The sequence below is a fragment of the Catharus ustulatus genome, chromosome 1 (assembly GCF_009819885.2).
Source record: "Catharus ustulatus isolate bCatUst1 chromosome 1, bCatUst1.pri.v2, whole genome shotgun sequence".
Taxonomy (NCBI): domain Eukaryota; kingdom Metazoa; phylum Chordata; class Aves; order Passeriformes; family Turdidae; genus Catharus; species Catharus ustulatus.
This window is the reverse complement of record NC_046221.1, coordinates 34,045,154-34,051,807: the sequence shown is the minus strand read 5'-3', so window position 1 is coordinate 34,051,807 and position 6,654 is coordinate 34,045,154.

The window sequence follows — 6,654 nt, the reverse complement described above, 5'->3', positions numbered from 1 at the left end:
TTCTTTAACTGACATATTCTTTTTAAAATGGAATCACAAATAAAACTAATGGAAATTGTCTGGCCTTTCCAGAAAAAAATTACTATTCCAGAGAAACACATTAGTGGGATAAACACTGGTTTGGAAAGAGTAGGATCATTAAAGGACAAATGGATTAATAAATGAGCATTACAGTCTGACTGGGAATAAACTTAGGGTGGGTATGACAAGATGATTTTTAATGTTCACAGCAGAGAGCTTCAGGAATAGCTGAGGAGAGGATCAGAAAAGAGGCTGCTTCCATTTATGAAAGGAGCCATGACACATCTGCCAACAACAGCTGGGGATCAGAATTACTGCCCCAATAAGGCTCTTTGCAGGCCCTCCCTAACACCAAACTTCCAGCTGAAACGATCCTCTGCTACTCTGCAGGGATCAAATGCCAATAAAGACAGCACTGCCACGCACACAACAGGAATAAACATAATTCTTATGAGTTGTGGAGTCTCTTTGTGCACAGCACATTCCCAAAGTCTCCATGCTCTAAGGCCAACTGTGGCCTCTCCAAACACACATTCCTATGTCATAATACTGTGGTTTGTGTTTCAGACTCTTCTCTCTCCTTTTTCACACATTGTCTAAGACAGGAATGTTTCAGAGAACTGGAAAGGCTACAAAGACTGTATTTAAACTGAAGGGAGGCCTGGTAGAGGAAGAATGGGATTTAGTAGTCCCTCCAGGGACTTGAAGAACCTTTAGGATGAAGCATGAAAGCTACTGAAAACATGTAATGTGTTACTAGGAGTCAGGCCTTGATGGCTGAAAGTGATCAGTACAGTAGCCAGGAATTAATAATTAGCATTAACTTGGGGGTCATTAAAAAAACCTAAGACCAAGAGATAAGGAAAGAATAGCTCTGCTGCCATGTTGTGGTCACTGAGCTGTTTTAGATTCCTGACAAGTGAAAATCAAAAATCAACTAAACAAATACAATATATATAAATATCTTGAATAATTTTTGCAAAGATTTTCGGAAATAAGGAAGCAGCAAAGAAAACTTTTTTGGAAAGCTATCTCATAACAGAATCCAAAGAATACACTTAAGTTGCTATTTTCTGTGTGCTGACAGATTTATGATGCTGCTACACAGATTTCAGGAACATAATATTGGAACAGCTTTTTCAGGAACAGCTCATACTGGTTCAATGCATATCTTAAGCAGTTGCAGCTAAGTGGGGATTAGAGAAGCAGAAACAGCAAACAGACATTCATTAGGGTTTTTTTAAACTCTTAATTAAATGAGGGATTATTCAGTTGTTTCCTAGAGAGAACTTAAAGAGGAAGCAAAACACCACTGTGTTTTTCATTGAGAATTTTTTTCATTGCATTCTTCTAAGCTGTCCCATCAAGGAATCAGATGGAATCCCTCTCCCTTCAAGCAAATCACCAGAGTTCAGGAGACTGGCAGGATCATACCCTGAATAAGTGGCTCAAACAGAGCCCTGCTTCCAGCTAGTCCTTATCCACTGAACTTTCCCTTACAAAAAAAAGAGATACCAGCAAAGAATCATGGCACAAATCCCCTATGACTTTATTCATGTGTGAGATCTTCTGCAGGTCAGTCAGGACACAGTGCACTATTTTCTGTGCAATTATTCAGAGTACAAAGGACTCCAAGGTTACCAAAACAATATAACTAAAATGACATGAGTTAGAGACCTTATTTTCCATTAGAAGAGGATACTCACTTTCTATCCCACCTTTATACATTTCAGAAACAATGAGACTTTTAGTTGGTAAAACAGAGGTGATTTATGCATTTATTAGGACACAAGAGCAGTACCTGACATCTAAATCTAGAGGATTTAGTACAAAAATAACTGAGCAGCATAATAATAAAAAAGTGAAGTATGAAGAAACTTAGTGCAAAGAACTGCTGATGACAACTCAGCCATAAATGGATTATTAGATGGTTGTCACCTCCTGGAGAAATTATTTTAAAATAATTCCCCTGTGTTTTGCTCTGCTTTGAGTACAATTTAGGATAGCAGAAAAGACAGAATATTGTGTTATTTGGATATCTTGCAATAGTTAAGTTTTGTTCAGCACTCTTCCTAAGTAACAAAAAGCAAAAAAGTCTGGGAATAGGAGGAAGGCAAAAAGATTGACATAGTTTTTTAAAAGCCTTAGAGATATGTCCTAACAGCATAAGAAAAACGTCTTTCACACTAGCAGTTTGGATTAAGTGTTCTCAGAGCTCTGAAACTCCATGCCCTTAGGATTACAAACTCATCCTGGGTAGGTTTTTTGTGTCTGCAACACATCCAGCATTCATCATTGTCAGAAACAGTACTAAACCCCTAATCTGGTTTGATAGAACACTTGATACCTGTAGTCAGATGTAAAAAAAAACCTATGAAGCTGGGCTAGTAAACTCATGAGCATAAGGTCCTTACAGGAAGGAAACCCACTTCTCCACTGACATAAACATCCTATGTGCTCTACCACCTGCAGGAGTGACTTCCTCTCAATGAAGAAGAGTATGAAAAAGACAATCCATGAACGTGTTGTCTCAGAATTTGGTCAGGCTTCATATTCAACAACTCCTCCTGCTGCTGTACACAGAGGCCTTGTAGCTCTGCAGAGAACTGGGTCTACACTTACAAGAATTAAACCTGCCAAAGCACACCAGTTTCATTTCTGTGGGAGTGTGGAGAGAAATGTGCAGATTTATAGCCTTATCTCTATATTATAAAAGGTTTCTCCTTTGAAAATTCTAAGGTAAGCATTGTAGCATGTTTCTTGCCACATGCAATCAGATTTTTGGACAATGTTCAAGGACATTTATTATAGCTCTATTATTTTAAGCTTTCTTGTAAATTGTGGCAGACTCCACAATAGCATGAGACTAGCTCTAAAGTTAAAAACATAATGGACTTGATAAAAGAATAGCCTTTCATTTGCCTTTCAGTTCTTGAATCCCTAAAGTTAATTTTGAAATTATTTTCCAAAAGAAATACAGTTATGTCTTTAAGAAAAGCTGAATTTCTGAAAAATTGCTGGGTCCTGAATCTTTCAAATGGGAATGACCTTCTTGGTTAACTTAATTAACTTTGTCCTTGAACTAAAAAAGTTCTTTTTTTCTTTTTTTCTAAATTACTATTTGAATCACTTCTCTTTTTAACCTACTTTCACTATAGCAACTGGATTACACACTATTTGAATCACTTCTCTTTTTAACCTACTTTCACTATAGCAACTGGATTACACAGATTCAGAATGATTTTCCTGATAGTACAACAGAAGTTGAGGCAGTCCCATCCTAGGGCAAGTCTTGCATTCAGTCCTTTCTTGCTATTCCATGCTTCAGTGCAGATTACCCCAACTTCATGCACTTATGTTTTATACTCACTACTCCTCTGTACTCATCCAAACAAGATACCCTGTTGTGCTACTTTTCTCAAACCATCAGCTGATTACAGAGAAGTTGTATCCCATACTTCTTATCTTATTCTGAAGTCCAAAGTTACTTGTTTGTGAGCCCACAGATAACAAGGCATATAACAGTCTGCAAGCAGTCACTGGGGCAAATGCTTGCGCAGGGCAACCCCGAATCTCCACACAGTGAAGGCAGTCATTGAGTCAATGTTCTCAGTTTGAGGTGTGAGTTCGTTTGGAGTTGACAAAGAGTGACTCTGAACCCTGGATCTTCTTATCTACCCAACTCCCCACAGGCCACAGGAATGACACAGACTTCTACCTACCCAGTCCTGGGGACACTTTATCATACAATAAAATATGTCTAAAGTATGTATTGGCTGCTGAATAAATCTTCATGCCTGAGGCATAAAACCACAGCATCAAAGAATGGTCAAAGTACTTTGTTATCTTCACACCTGTTAAACTCATTAGCAATTGATTCAGCTAGGAAAGCTTGGTGATCTCCCAGCTGCCCACTCTGCTTTGTACTCTGGCTGGATTGGCTGCTGTCGCTACCTGTGCCTCCTGTAATTTTTTTTACAGCTCACTGCGATGCTGAGCAGCATTGCCTCACCCTGTGCCTAAGTGGAACCTACATCCTGGCCAGGCAATTCTCATTACTTGGCATTTAAGAGACATTCTCATGTCCCTTAGTGCCAAGTAGGTGCTTTCACAGTTTCACAAAACCCACTCTCCAAAAACACAGGAACAACAGATATGGAAAGAATTCCAAGTTTTGCCTTCCTCTGCTAAGATCAAATCCTTCAATGGCCACTCTATACATTGGATGTGGAAAACATTTTTATGTAACACTCCCAAATAATTTGTCTTTATAACATAGGAATGGGACAATACAGCAGCAATTCTTTTAAATGTGGGAATAATTTTCTCCTTTTCAATAATGGCAATTAAGCATTGAATGCAATCCAGATACTCAAGTCAATGTAACCCATGTCATTAAAAAAAAAAAAACAAACCACAACATTGTCAGAAACAACCGCACAAAGAATAAATACACTGCCACAAGAAATAACTAAAAGCAGTCCTTAAAATAAAAACAGTAATTGTATGGTAATATATTACACTAAAGTACATGGTAGGCCAATATTTAGCTTTATCTTATGAAGGAATATAGTCACCTTTAGAGGTGCAGCATCTCAGAGACTGTCCTTGCAACTGCTCAAAGCAGTAGCAAAATCAGCTTCTCTGTCTTAGACTGTATAAACCACAAGAGGCAGTAAAAATTAGAGGCACACCATTCATCAGGCATTTTTATTTCTTTTTCAGTCTCTAATGCTTTCCAACTTTGTTTCCTACCTGTTTGGGTGAACAGGTTCCTGTCTTCCCCCAGAACAGCCTATAAAAGACATAATAAACATAAGGCTTGCAGTATATTCCAAATGACAGGAGTTGTACCACAAAAGTATTGAAAAGTAACCCTAAACCCATACGTTTGCCACTGCAGAATATTCCTTTCTGAGGGATACTAGCATAAAAAACTTTTCAAGAATAACTCTTTCATCTTTATAAACTGTGCTTTCTAACACCCAGTAAGAGATAAACCTTTTCCCACACAATTCCACAGGCAAAGATAAAATCAGAAGGGGTTAAAAAAAAAATAAGCAGGTTTTCTGAACTGCTTCAGTACAATTCAGAAATCATAATGGTGCAAATTAGTCAGTATCACTTTGTGATGAGGTAAAATTTACGATTCAGGTCAAAACTCCGACTATTTCTTAAAGCCAGCTCACACCACAATGACTCCAGTGCAAATCACACACTCCCCAGTGGTTCTGGCATAGTTTGCTGATAACCAGCAACAGCTCTGAGTTGTCCTACTTTGACATGGTAAGGGAATGAAAACAGGCCAAGGTACTCAACTGCTCAGGGATGACGTGATGATTTCCGCATGAAATCGGTTCTAAGTTATTTGTCAAAGACCAAATCAAAAGTTTAGCACAGAGTTAAGAAAAGAAAAAAATAATCACATATTTTCCTGAGTTCCAGTCTAGGTCCATAATGCAAGGGTACCTTTTTTCTTTTATTTGCAGTGTCCCTCTTAAAGAGATCTGGATGCCTCTCTTGACATGTTTTGTTTATTAATGGACTTGACAAATTTGGCTTATTTTTCCTTCTTTTGGGACAGAATTACATAGTGTTACACACAGAATTCTGATTGCAAAATAACTGTAGTTCCAGTGTGCAGTGGCCTGAGCTAGTAAAAAGGAAAAGGTATTCCAGGTGTAACCACACTGAATAATTGAAAGACTATAAAATATGAGCCTTCTAGGCAAACCACACCAAGGCAAGTAGTCTAATGAATGTTAACGTATGTAAAATACAGAGCACTGAAATTGCACCCCGAGTCATTTTAGTTTACTCCAGCAATTCAAATCCACCAAGCCAGAAAAGTCCTGCCTTTGTCTTCAGTGTTGCCTCTGGAAGTCACTCACCATACTTTGCCCTACATAGGAAGCCGTATGTAGGATTTTCCATATATGTTGCAGATGCTACATTTAGGAGAGAAGGCAAAAATTTCACTGTTAGTCTGTCCTATCACAGAGCATTTCAAAAAGCAAACACCGGGCACCTTGAACAACACCCTTTCCTGCACCTTCTGCTCAACTTACAGGTTCTTAACACTGTGTTGCTCCAGATCCACCCTCAGTAATGCCCAAATGGGCTCAAACAGATACTAGAAATCCTCTCCATTCAAGATGCCTCGTTTTACGGGTGAAAACACATCCCCTAGCTTACTATCTTGTTATAGCAGGCAGAACTTCTGCTTCCATAATAATACACTTTGGAAACCCACTAATACTCATCATTGCATCACTGACACCTTCAGGAAAGGGTATTACATTATGACTGCTGACAGCCAGTCACACTGCAGACATCTATGTGGTCAGGTCTAAGGTTGAGAAGGCAACAGTTCATTTTACAGACTGATTTTAGTATACTAATCTTTAGCACTGGAAAGTTCAAAGGTTGAGTATTTTCCCTGAGAGCATTATTTCCTTACTTCAGAAGTTTAATAAAATGCAATACTGCTGTCTTGAATTAAGTTGCAGTCTTCAAACACAGCTTCTTGGAAAAAACCTGAAGAAAACATTGCCACAATGTCCCTCCACATGCCCCAGAAGGGTTAACTGTGAAACACAACATGCAATTCTCAGAATGGAGAGTACATATTTA